This window comes from Thalassophryne amazonica, chromosome 11 (assembly GCF_902500255.1).
Source record: "Thalassophryne amazonica chromosome 11, fThaAma1.1, whole genome shotgun sequence".
NCBI lineage: Eukaryota > Metazoa > Chordata > Actinopteri > Batrachoidiformes > Batrachoididae > Thalassophryne > Thalassophryne amazonica.
Window position 1 is genome coordinate 23053101 of NC_047113.1, and position 14524 is coordinate 23067624.

Below are 14524 nucleotides of genomic sequence, written 5' to 3' on the forward strand. Positions count from 1 at the left end.
CGGTGACCCTTAATTGGACTAAGTGGTTGAAAATTAGTGTGTGTGAGGTCTTTTGTGTATATAGAAAATGTTTAGCTCTTTGAGTTCAGCTCATGAAAAATGTGAGAAAAACAAAAATGTTGCATTTATATTTTTGTTCAGTGTATATTCATTTAGATCACATCCCTGTGGTGTTCATCAAAATTTCAAGGAGGCAGTGAGATCTTCGTGGCCTTATTCTGAGTTTGAGCAGGACATAAAACTATACTGTAACTGCAGTCCAAGCTGCTTCTCAGAGTTTGGATGTTTGTTTGTTTGTTTGTTTTTTAAGAAAATAACATGGTAAATAAAATATTTTTTATGGGTCTTACCATGTCAAAGAAAGGAGAATATGAAGATTATGGTGTTTTAATTATGACCACTATAGATCAGTCATGATAGTTGAATATGTGCTAAGACAGAAGAGAAAGTGTCTGTACAAACGCCAGTCCCATTTGTCGCCAACCACCAAATAAACTCTAGGATAGAAAAAGAGAAGGCAGGAGAAGGAAAAAAAAGGGATAAACAAAAATTTACAAGGCGAGTATCAAGAGTGTAGTGACATGTTTGAAATATAGTGTTTGAATAGCTGAAGGAAAGCAGAGCATTGCTATATTTTTGAAACATGCTGCCATGCTGCTGGAGACTTGGAGTAGCAGCTATGAACTCTGTTGGCATTTCACTTCTGAAACACACCACAGATGAATTGGGATGACAATTCTATTCAACCCTCTGGTCGTATACGACGGCTGAGACCAAGCTTTACTAAATTATAAATTACTTTGTAATGATATGAGATAGAAACTTACTTTTTTTTTTTTGCTGAAATGTTAACTCCACGGACATTCGAGCCACCGTCCACCATCTTTGTACTCCTAATAGAAGCTGTGTGATGACATGAGTAATGTGAGTGTCCAATCGGAATTGGTTCACGTTCACATGGTTTTCCAAAATCCAATCGTAGGGCAGATTCACCTCATATTACACACCAAAGATTGTTTTTAGGAGTGATGTGTTACTAGTTTATTATAGTTTGCTGTGTGTTTTGAATAAATGTGTGTGGAAAATTATTGTCCGTTTTCCTTTTTCCTTTCTTATTTCTGATTGTAAACCTTTATTACACTTATAAAACACAACTATAGCATGTATATTTTGAAAGTACAGGTTGTCCTGAAAAAATGAGACATAAAACTTGATTGTGGGATGCAGGGAGAGCTGTTAACAACAATAATAAAACATTTATGCCAGGTGAGTAAACTGCCCAAAAAATGCCCTCAGACCCCAGAGGGGTTAATATACCACCTGTAATCAGTTTAAATAGGCTTTGATTGGATTCCACACCAATCTTTGAGAGTGTATAGGGACAGCCATACAAAGTGATTACATAATTTAAGATCAAAACATATGAATTTTTTGTGTTATAGAAGGTTAAATGTTTCCAGAAGAGCTATGGTTGTTGAGAAGAGTGGAACTAAGTGATGGTAGGATTTGACTTCTAGTCTGACAAAGAGGTGCTGGCCAACCAACCAGACATGGTCATTGTTGACAAGGATCAGCAAATGCCAGATATGATAGCTGTGGCAATTTCCAACAACAATAACATCAATAAAAATGTAAGAGAAAATTGAGAAGTGCCATGCACTGAAGGAACAATGAGAAGAGATGGCAGAGGCCAAAGTTCTTCTGGTTGCAAAAGGAACTCAGGGGAACTCGGCTTTGACATACATTATCCAAACCATGAATTGAAAATCGGGATGGTATGACAGCTGACTTTCAGGAATACCTACTGACAGGATTACACAGATAACAGAATACATCAACATCATACTTTCAGCTGGATCCATTTGAGAGGAGCAGAGATAGAAGCTTTTCTTTAATCAAATGAATTTTTAAAGGATGCCAGACAGCATGTTTTATTAACCAAGTTATGTTCAAGGAGCTTCATGAAATGAAATGGCTGGGGTTAATATGTAAGAGAAATTTTTAGCTTTGCATTCTGATCTGGAAAGAGAAGCAGAGGAGAAAAAAAGAAATGAAAAATTCATATTAACATAAACAACACTGGGCCTTGGCAATACTAACAAATTATATGCAAGATGCGAGTCCCTTTGGGGCTTGGCAGAAGACTTAGCAATGCAGTGCTTTGGGGGATCAGTCCATCATATTTTACAGCCACAAAACCTGAAATAAAAAGTGTCAAAGGGGCTATATGTACCTTGTACATCCACATAATAGTGTACTGTTTAATATTTTGGGATGTATTATCCTTATGTAACTCTTACAGCCCCATCACACATACATCAATTGAGGCCGCATTGACAAGTGACAAAGTGACAAGTGACAAAGTTTTTTATTCGGCACACAAAATATTCAAATAGAAAAAAAATGAACAATTCCACAAACAAACACAGACAAAACTAGTGAGTCCGAAAGGGTGTGGGCTGAAGCAAAGCTTATTAGCGCCCACCCCTGCTAGTACAAGTCCAACAATTGTAATCAGTCATATTTACATAAATATAAATTCACTACTACATGTCGACACACAGACATACACATCAATATACTATTCACTTATAATTATATTTATATAGTACCAGATCACAAGAAAGTCGAATCAAGGCACTTTACGCTAGTAAGGACTAACCTTACCAACCCAGAGCGTCAGAGTGACACATATTGGGAAATATTGACTTGCGGTCCGAAGACCAATGGGTGGCAGTCTGTGAGCGTCTACATATTTGGTCCCATTGGCTTGTCTGTCCTGAGTGTGTTGCACATGTTCAAAACACTCTTGGCGTCATCAAGATGGAACGCACATCTGATGGCGGTCTATACACAGTTTTTGCATCAGATGATCACAGTCTACATTTCTGACAGCATCAAAACAGCATCTGAAATGATCTGATTGCAATTGAGCTCTGAGATGGATCGGTCACAGCAATTTTACTGTAATAATGGCACACATCAGAATTAAAGACAACACATATACATTTGAGATTGTTTATGTGCACTAAACTTGAAGCAGTCCGTCATTCGAATTGAGGTAAAGTGGGTGAAGGCCGCAGCAGGCGGGGCCCGCGCCGCCCATCTTGGGGGTTGAAGGCTGCAGCAGTAAAAACCACGCTGCCTTCAAGTCCCAAGCATAAGAGGGATGTTGTGGGATGTCTATCTCCACTGGACCCCAGCCAGAGAGCGCAAAGGAAATGTTGATATGTAATAACATGTGTTGTGTGGGCCGCCAGAAGAGGAAGTACTGCTGGCCCACCACCAGAGGGCGCCCTGTCTGGAGTGCGGGCTCCAGGCACCAGAGGGCGCAGCCGCCTCACAGGAGCAGCCAGGGGGACAGCTGTCACGCATCACCTGCAACAGCTGTTACCAATCACCTGATCAGCAGGGGTACATCAGCAGGATGACGTCTCCACCTCTTTGCCGAGATATCGTTCTACCTGGAAGGTAACGTTCTCAGCTGACCGTGAGATCTTTTCAGTAACCTTTTGTGACTTTTGTGCATTATATAGCAGACTCTTTCCAACGAGAGGTGGAGGTAGTTTTCCTGGCGTGTGGATTGCTGGGTGTAAACGTGCCCACATTTAATTGTTTTTTTTTGTTCCTCGCCAGCAGTACCAGGTCCGACACGCGGAGGCAGTGGCCACCTGGGAGTTCGGGACTTGGCGGCTCCAGTATTCCCGGGGTCTGGTGGCGGAGGAAATCGTGTGGTTCCGGTTCTGCTTTGGACAGACGTCTTCTATCTTCGAGCCTGCCCACACGACACCTTCTGTGATTTGACTTGTTGTCTATTGTTGTAATCTGTTGTGTTTGTTGTGCCCATTCACAACAGTAAAGTGTTGTTATTTGACTTCCTCCATTGTCCGTTCATTTGCGCCCCCTGTTGTGGGTCCGTGTACCTACACTTTCCCAACAACATGTATGTGGCACACATTCATCATTTACAGTAAATATGAACAGCACACAATCAAAAATACTGTGTGCCGCTGCGCCTCTTCATGGTCTCATGTGCAGTAATGCATCATACCACAAGGGTCGGTACTTGGACCCAAACTGTTTATTTTGTATATCAATGATTTTGTGAATATATCTAATGTACTTGGTAGCATTTTATTTGCTGACGATACAACATTATTTTACTCTGGATCAGATATACAGGAAGTGGCACAAGTGATAAATACAGCGTTGGAAAAAGTGAAATATTGGTTTGATATAAACAGATTATCACTTAATAAAACAAATTTCATATTGTTTAATGACAGAGTTAAAAAAAAAGATGTGTCATTAAAAATAGATGGAATGGACATTCAAAGGGTAAAAGAAATGACATTTTTAGGAGTTATGATTGATGAAGATTTTACATGGAAGTCACACATAAATTACATAAAAGGAAAGATAGCGAAAGCCATTGCTGTTTTGCATAAAGTTACATATTCATTAAATAGTTATGGATTATTAACATTGTACAATTCATTGATTGTTCCATATTTGACTTATTGTGTAGAAATCTGGGGATCAACATGTACAACTTATACATAACCTTTATTTATTTTGCAGAAAAGAGCTTTAAAAGTGATTGGCAACAGTCGATTTAGAGATCCATCTAATCCATTGTTCATTAAGTATAGGGTACTTAAATTTAATGATTTAGTTTATTTGAAATTACTACAAATAATGTACCAAGCGAATAACAATACCTTACCAATAAACATTCAAAATATGTTTGAAAAAAGAGTAAGTAGTTATAATTTGAAGGGCATAGAATGTTGGGAAGGTGTCGTAGCACGGACCCACAACAGGGGGCGCAAATGAACGGACAATGAATAAGCCAAAAGGGTAACAATTTAATGTTGCGATAATACACAACGAAACGTACTGTAATCTGCACAGTCAATTTAACACCAGGTGACGTGTGGGCAGGCTCGAAGATAGAAGACCCCCGACGAGAGAGAAGCTGCGTCCCACACGGCTTCCACCACCAACGGCCTGAAGAACACCGGAGCCGCCAAGTCCCGAGTCCCCAGGTGGCCTCTGTCTTCGGCTGTCGACCCTGGTACTGCTGGCAGAAAGCAGAAATATGATGAGTGAGTGTGAGTCCGCACACTCAGTAAATCCACAGTTAACGAGGGAGGAAGCGCCTCCACCTCCAAGCACACACTCGTGCAGCTCCTGTTTGAGCACTTATCTGGGTGGGAGGTGTTGCGAAGCCGTCGCTGAACACCTCAAACGCCACCTCCACAGACGAGTCTCACCAACAGGAAAACGGCTGCAAAGAAGAGTTTAGACAGATACACAGTCTTAAGTTCACAGAGAAATTACCTTGGTAATGGTAGTCGATTTCTCGGCGGGGAGGTGGAGTTGCAGTCCGGCTTTTATGGTGGTGATGATGACGAGTGACAGCTGGTGCAGAGGATGAGTGACAGCTGTCACTTCTTCTGGGTCTGGCGCCCTCTCGTGCTTGAAGCCCGCACTCCAAGCAGGGCGCCCTCTGGTGGTGGTGGGCCAGCAGTACCTCCTCTTCAGCGGCCCACACAACATAGAAGTCTTTAAAAAAACAAGATTCAGAACCAAGATAAAGGAACGGAGTATTGCAGTGAATGGTGTAAAATTATGGAACAACCTCAACAAAGAAATCAAAGAATCAAGGTCGCTTAAATTATTTAAAAAACGTATTAAACTTGATGTATTTCGTAAGTATGAAACTATGAAATAAGTCAGTGGGCTGTGACAAAGCCAAAAATGTAATCTGTTAATAATGTTTAGAATGTTTGAAGTTTAAAATGTAATCTATTAGGGATGTAGTCTTTTAAATAATGGTTAAAATTAGGAAAGAAGTCGGTGGCATGTGACAAAGTCATAGAAATGCAATGATGTCGATTGATGATGCTTTGCAAGATTGTATTGTAAAAAAGGGGCAGAATATATAAGACTTGTTCTTCCAAACTGCTCCTTTTTGTTCAATGGTTTGTAATGTTTTGTTAATTTTGCTTTTCTGTTTTTCTTTTAAATTAATGAAACAAATCCTCAATAAATAAAAAATAAATAAATAAATAGCGCACATCAGGCACAGAGCTGAAAGGATTTCTGCATATTATTACCTGATCACCATCTAAACTCTGTAGGAGGTGTGACATGGAACTGTATCGCCAGGCCGTGACAATTTTATTAAACATAAAACTCACCTCCAGCATGGAACCATGATCGTTTCACAGCACAGAGCGCACAGGATCCAAACCACAGCCTGTGGTGAAAAGCTTCTCAGCCATGTTCTGCAAATAATGAGCTAAAAATTAAATCCCATGTGACAATCCAACTGACATCACGGGGTACAGAGTTGTGTTGTGAGCAAAAAAGAAAAAAAAAAAAGAAATTAAAGTTTGCTGGAAAGGCTGCATGTGAGGCATGGTGTGACTGCTTGGCCCACTACCAGCAAACTTTCAGCAAATTAAACAATAACACAGCGCTGCCTCCCACTCGGGACCCGTGTTTGCCATCCAGACGTTTGGACATTGGGCAGCCTTCAGTGCCTTTTATGGCTGTCTGTGTCATCTAATCTGTTGTCTACATGTGATTTGGATGCCATCGTGCAGGTGTGAATGAGGTAATCTGGATGCGTTCTGACACTGCTGACCACGTTTCTGTCCCTCCCGACTGCATCCGATGATGGTCATATTTACCGTTTGGTTCCTGCACATTCTTGCTATGGGTGACAGGGGCTTAATAGTTTGATTACATTTTTGGAATATATTTTCCTTAACATTTACCTCTGACCAGTCTGCTCCAAAAATGAATACATTTAAAGAAGGGTTAGAGTTAGGGTTAGCTGAGGAAGCATCTGTGATCTGAAGCGAAAGGTCCTCGCGTCAAGCAACCCAGTCCAGCCGAAGATTCAAGCTTCTCTACTATGAAAACCACCTGGACAACTGATAGTCTACACAGAAACATTGCGACCAACTGTGGGCATGAGGCCCTGGCACTGGTACGTAAGCTGGAAAAGACTGCTAAAAAAGATAGCTAACTCTAGAAACCACTTAAGATCTAACCTGAAATGCAAAAAAAACAACGTTATTCCCAAACGCATGAAGCAAAAGGCACTAGAAGCAGGTCACACAGCAGAAAAGATCCAGCACAGTTACCTTAGGAGGATTTTGGGTCTTAGAATTAGAAGGCTTTATTTTAAAATATTAGACCTCCAAAATGATCTTGATAGTCTTCACAAAAGGTTAGAAACATTAGTGTGTGAAGAGGCCCATAATAAGATCACAAAGTTCATAGTTAAAATTCAAATGTCTGAGCATTTAAAAAGTAAGGAGCGGCAAATCAGGAAGTTTCACAACCTTTTAGTGCAGAAAAGGCTACTTTCAGCGGGGGTAGTTATAAAGATACACCCAGACAAATTAGTGAGAAAAAGGAAAATTGGGTAAAGAATCTCTCCGACAGTGTTCTTACACAGACAGAAATGGATTTGCTCGCTAAAGGACTAAATTTCTCAGTGACCACTAAACATATACCGACAGTAGATTACATCACTGCAGTAGAGTCAGCCATTAAACATAGCAGTCTGTCAGAGTCAGAAGCTGGGGACCTCTGGCGAAGAGTCACAGCAGTGCTGAACCACATCAGACCACATCTGCCAACTCTTGGAGATCTGTCTTAACACCACGTATTTCCTGTTTAGGGGGAATTACTACAGGCAGATTCATGGTTGTGTGATGGGGTCTCCGGTATCCCCCATTGTGGCCAATCTGTACATGGAGCTAGTGGAGAAGAGAGCCTTGGAGTCGTTCACAGGCATCACTCCCAGTCACTGGTTCAGATATGTCAATGACACATGGGTTAAAATCAAGCAACAGGCAGTGGAGGCCTTTACAGAACGCATCAACTCGGTGGACTCCAATATCAAGTTCACATGCGAGGATGCCAGAAACAACCATTTAGTCTTCTTGGACTGTGATGTTATGATTGGAGAGAACAGGCAGCTCCAGACAGGGATTTACAGAACATCCACTCACACTGACCAATATCTGCTCTTTGGCTCAAACCACCCCCTTGAACACAAGCTCGGGGTGATCAGGACTCTTCAACACAGAGCCCTACAGGTGCCCACAACTACAGAGGGAAGGGCCAAAGAACAACAACATGTCTTGAAAGCCCTCATAGTATGTGGGTACCCATGATGGTCCCTGGATAAAGTGCAGAAGTCCCAAAGAACAAAGAGACCAGACAGACAGGAGATGAAGCCAAGAAGAAGAGGGGTGTCTCTCCCTTATTTAGCAGGAGTAGGGGAAAAACTACAGAGGATCTTCAGACAGAACAAAATCCCAGTTTACTTTAAACCTGTTAACACCTTGAGACAGAAATTAGTTCACTCTAAGGACAGGATCCCTAGTTATAAACAGAGCAATGTAGTGTATTCTATCAGATGTCAGGAAAACTGTAACGAACACTACATAGGTGAGACAAAGCAGCCATTAAGGGACTGTCACAGTGGCGTGTTCGTAGAGCTGCTCATTGCAGCGTTGTGTTTCATTTAAATACGCCTGAAATACGCGCATACTCAGCCTTTAACAGTGTTCGTTCATACTTGCAGCTGCGTGTGTTTGCGTTTTAATGTGCACACAATCGCGTGTGCCATGCCCCACCAGTTTCAGTGCTATTTTCTGCCTCTGTGGAAGTGCACTCTGTTCTCTACTGCATGGTGTGGTGTGGCTCAAAAACAGTCATTTAACATTATTATTATTATTATTATTATTATTTATTTATTTTTTTTTTATGCAGCGAGTGCGAATTTATTTTAGAGTCACAGCTCTTTTCACCTTTGATCAGACTGATTGATCAGGGCGTTTGATGAGCGCATCGACATGCAGCGAGTGCACGTTTATTTTAAAGAGACACAGCACTTTTCAGCTTTGATCAGACTGATCGATCAGGGCGTTTGATGAGGGCAAAGACATGCAGCGAGTGCACGTTTATTTTAAAGAGTCACAGCTCTGATTAGACACAGAGAGAGAGAGAGAGAGAGAGCACGCATGCGCGAGAGAGCGCTTTTATTTTATTTTATTTTAAGGAGTCTGATAGAGGAGTGAGAGCTGTTTTATTTTAAGGAGACTCAGACTCCTCAAAATAAAACCGCGCTCTCTGTCTCGCTTTTATGAAATGATGTGACACGGTGAAACAGTCCTCATATAATTAGTCCTGTATGATAAAGTGAAGCAACGATCTTGCAGTATTTATAGCTCCAGAAGAACAACAGGGAGATGTGAAGTGGCGTACAGTACCGTGTTGAAGCGTGGGTGGGCTCACAATAGTGGACAGTAGCACAGCGCTGCGTGTTCTCGCGTGAAAGGCTCCATGCTGTGCTGTACACCGAAGAAAATTAAACAGGTTTAATTTCTTCCATCCTACGCACGTAGCCCTCAACATACTGCTGCGTATTGAGAAAAAACTCCTTGTGAAGTGGGCGGAGAGCTGCTCATTACAGCGTAGATGATATGTTGTAATGAGCAGCTCTACGGCCCCTTTACGCAAAAGGCTATAACAGCACCGCAGAGAGGGTGCCGGTGGACCTCAGTCTGCAGTTCATCTTCACCTTAAAGACACTAACCACATGTTTGAGGACAATGAAGTTAAAATCTTAGCCAGAGAAAGGAAATGGTTTGAGTGAGGAGTGAAGGAGGCATTGTATGTGAAACAGTTGAAACCCAGCCTTAACCATGGAGGGGGGTCTGAGACACGCTTTGTCCCCTGTTTACAATGGGGTACTCAGGTCAAAGCAGTTTCAGTCTTTTATTCATGGTAATAAGTCTTTCACGTCATCAGGAGAGTTGTCAGGAGAGCCGTCAGTAGAGGCATCAGTCCCATCATTAGGAGGGACAGCTGCTCTGTTTTTAGGAGGGTGCTAACTAGAGCACAATAGGTGCTAATTAGAGCTATTGTTTAGTCACTAGCCTATAGCATTCTGCCTCTTGGTAGGAGGGGTCTGGTTAGGTTTAAAACTCCAGCTTTTGTGGCTTCTGGTTGTTCTTCTCTACAAGAGTCAAGACAGAAGTCAGAATACCAGAGCAAGAATTTTAGCTGAGGAAGCTTCTGCGATTTGAAGCGAAACGTCCTTGCGTCAAGAAACCCAGTCCAGTCGAAGATTCAAGCTTCTCTACTATGGAAACCACCTGGACAACTGAGAGCCTTCACAGATACATTTGAAGAAGCTGACCCAAGGAATATCCCTGCCAGGTTTGATGAAAATCTGCTCACCCTTTTCAGACTAATTTTGTCCATTGTCACAGATGAGGGATTTTCAATTTATTTTCATTTATGTACCGACAAATCACAACAGAGCTGCCTCAAGGCGCTTCACACAAGTAAGGTTTAACCTTACTAACCCCCGGAGCAGCAGTGGTAAGGAAAAACTCCCTCTGAGGAAGAAACCTCAAGCAGACCAGACTCAAAGGGGTGACCCTCTGCTTGGGCCATGCTACAGACACAAATTACAGAACAATTCACAAAACTATCTATCCATCCATCCATCCATTTTCTTCCGCTTTATCCTGAGTTGGGTCGCGGGGGCAGCAGCTCAAGCAAAGCCGCCCCGACCTCCCGATCCACACACACCTCCCCCAGCTCCTCCGGGGGAACCCCAAGGCATTCCAAGCCAGCCGAGAGATGTAGTCCCTCCAGCGTGTCCTGGTCTTCCCCGGGGCCTCCTCCCAATGGGACGTGCCCGGAACACCTCTCCAGCAAGGCGTCCAGGGGGCCTCCAGAAAAGATGCCTGAGCCACCTCAACTGACTCCTTTCGATGTGGAGGAGCAGCGGCTCGACTCCGAGCTCCTCCCGAGTGACTGAGCTCCTCACCCTATCTCTAAGGGAGCGCCCAGCCACCCTGCGGAGGAAACTCATCTCAGCCACTTGTACTCGCGATCTCGTTCTTTTGGTCATGAGCCAAATCTCTTGACCATAGGTGAGGATCGGAACGTAGATTGATCGGTAAATCGAGAGCTTTGCCCCCCTACTCAGCTCTCTCTTCACCACGACGGTCCGATACAGCGACCACATCACTGCAGATGCTGCACAGATCCGTCTATCGATCTCACGCTCCATCCATCCCTCACTCATGAACAAGACCCTGAGATACCTAAACTCCTCCACTTGAGGCAAGGACACTCCACCGACCTGAAGAGGCCAAAGCACCTTTTTCCGATCGAGAACCATGGCCTCGGATTTAGAGGTGCTGATTTTCATCCCGGACGCTTCACACTCGGCTGCAAACTGCCCCAGTGCACGCTGAAGGTCCTGATTTGACGAAGCCAACAGAACCACATTGTCCGCGAACAGCAGAGAAGAGATTCTGTGGTTCCCAAACCAGACCCCCTCTACACCCTGGCTGTGCCTAGACATTCTGTCCATAAAAATAATCAACAGAACCAGCGACAAAGGGCAGCCCTGGCGGAGGCCAACGTGCACTGGAAACAGGTTTGACTTACTACCGGCAATGCGAACCAAGCTCCTGCTGCGGTTGTACAGGGACCGGATAGCCCTTAGCAAAGGACCCCGGACCCCGACCTCCGGCTCAGGGTGTCCTGGTGCCACGTGCACTTATGGACACCCTTGTGCTCGAACATGGTGTTCGTGATGGACAAATTGTGACTAGCACAGAAGTTCAACAACTGAACACCACTCAGGTTCAGATCGGGGAGGCCGTGCTTCCCGATCACCCCCTTGCAGGTCTCACTGTCTTCGCCCACGTGGGCGTTGAAATCCCCCAGGAGAACAATGGAGTCCCCAGTCGGAGCGCTATCTAGTACCCCTCCAAGGGACTCCAGGAAGGTCGGGTACTCTGCACTGCTGCTCGGCCTGTAGGCCGAGACAACGGTGAGAGACCTGTCCCCGACCCGAAGGCGTAGGGACGCGACCCTCTCATTCACTGGAGTGAACTCCAACACATGGCGACTGAGCTGGGGAGCAACAAGCAATGCGACCCCAGCTCTCCGCCTCTCCTCGTGGGCAACGCCAGAAAAATGAAGCATCCAGCCCCTCTCCAGGTGTTGGGTACCAGAGCCCAAGCTGTGCGTGGAGGTGAACCTGACTATCTCTAGTCGGTATCTCTGAACCTCCTGCACAAGCTCAGGCTCCTTCCCCCCCAGCGAGGTGACATTCCACGTCCCAACAGGCAGGGGCTGTAAGCATGGACCGGGCCACCAGGCCACCTGCCCTCGACCGCCACCCAATCGTATCTGCACCCGACCCCCATGGCCCCTCTGCCGGTGGTGAACCCACAGGAGGGCGGGCCCACGTCGCTCTTTCGGGCTGAGCCCGGCCGGGCCCCATGGGCTCACGCGCGAGCCCCAACCCCAGGCCTGGCTCCAAAGTGGGGCCACGGCTCCGCCATACCGGGCGACGTCTCAGTTCTTGATTTTTTACTGGTCATGGAGTTTCTGAACTGCCCTTAGTCTGACCCGTCACCTAGGACCTGTTTGCCTTGGGTGACCCTACAAGGAGCACAAAGCCCCCGACAACATAGCTCCTAGGATCATCTGGGTACGCAAACTCCCCCACCACGATAAGGTGGCAGCTAGAGGGGGAGTTCACAAAATTAATATACAGGAAATGCTTTTGGTGCACAGGACAGGAGGGTCTCCAGCTCAACTACCACACCCATCTCTGGATGGAGCTGCACCCTAAACAGAGAGAACAAAAACAGAATCAGGCATCAGAAAGAGAAAAAATACAGTATAATTTGTCAGCATCAAACAACAAGAAAAACAGGAAATACTAAGGTGATCGACGGCCACTAGCCCTGAGCGTCACTAAAAGTTTTTAGGTAAATTTAGGGATTACAAATACCTTGCACTGACTGCCATTAGTACACAGAGTAACCAATCCTCCAACATAGCACTTTGCCGTTCCTCACATCTTGTTATCTAGTGCTACGCTTCAAAGTAGGCAGAAAGAAAATGGAATGTAGAGAGATAAATGTCTTCCTTATACAATGAAACACTGTTGCAAATAAAAGAAGAAAAACCATAAGTAGCAAACAGTTGAACATCACAGCATCGACCTTTTATCATCTTTCACATTCCATGATATTTCTTTCATACTTGGATTGCAACAAGTGTGTTTAGACTTCAGAGCACTTGTGCAGTTTCAAGTCATTAGAAGCTCATGTTCAGTTCAGAAATGGATTCATAAACGACCTGGAAATAGTCATGCCCTTGGATAGTGAAACCACCATAGTTCAAATGGATGTATGTGAGATTAGATTTTCTGTCAGTATTTCCAATTAATTATAGCATACAGTGAGAATACCAAATATTTGTTCCTGTTTATTCCTTCATTTGAACATTGTGTCTGTTTGTGAGGAGGCAGTGCACTGTCAACTAAGACCGAGAAGAAGTGTCTGGACCACCTCAAGAAATGTCACAATGCTGTGCATTTTATTCATTTTTATTTAACTGATAGAGATGATGTTAACTGATCAACAAACAAAATACTGTTATTGAGCCAGAGCTAGCAATTTTTGATTTCTAAATAACTGCAAATATGTGTGACTAATAAACACAATAACCAGACCCATCAGATAAACAGTACAACACAGCCAGGCTTACAACATTACATGTAAAACAACAACAAAAACACATAAAACAAACTAACAAATGGAAGGAACCTACACTTGTCAATATAATGCAACACACAAATGCATTACAAAACCACACGTACATAAATACAGTGTCTGAAGAACTGTAATAGTAGTAGAAAATCATGTGGTATGATTATACATAAATCAAATATGGTGTATTTTAAGCCAAGTGTCAAGATTGTATTTAAAAGTTAAATAATAGCATTTATCATGGATAGGCTTATAGGACATTGTGGGATGCACAATACTCAAAGGTTGGGTGGCTAGGAAAGACTTTTTTGATATGCAAACATTTATGGCACATATACACAAAAGACATTCCTGGGTATTTCAACCAAAGGGACATCGTAACAAACATTGACAAAAAGGCAGAATTTGTTGAGTAAGCTAATAAGGCAGACAAGCTTGACATTCCGCTACAGGAAGCCAACAATGAGGAGGACAAATCCCAATAACAATGTTTTATGTGATGGGAAGATGATTTTGTTATCACAGATTTCCATTGCAAAAACTCCTTAAGTCCAGATGTGACGATTGCCAACTTTTTGGCCACTGCAACCAGCATTCAACAGCAAGGCAAAGTGCATCAATGAGAGATCCTACGAGGTGTAGATAATCATTTCCCAAGATACTGAAAAAAAGAAAAATTAACTAACAACATTGTAAGAAACATTAAAGATGTGACTGCATGGAGGTGGTTTGTTTTTTGCTGATGCTGAAACTGCCCAAGGCAGCATGTTGTACATCCACGTACGTCCACGTTGATGCCTGCGCACAATGCGCTACAACCCTAAACATGATATGTGCTGTAAGTAGTCTCTCTTCATTCAATAGGTGAATTATTCCTTTAATTGTTGGATCTGACTGCA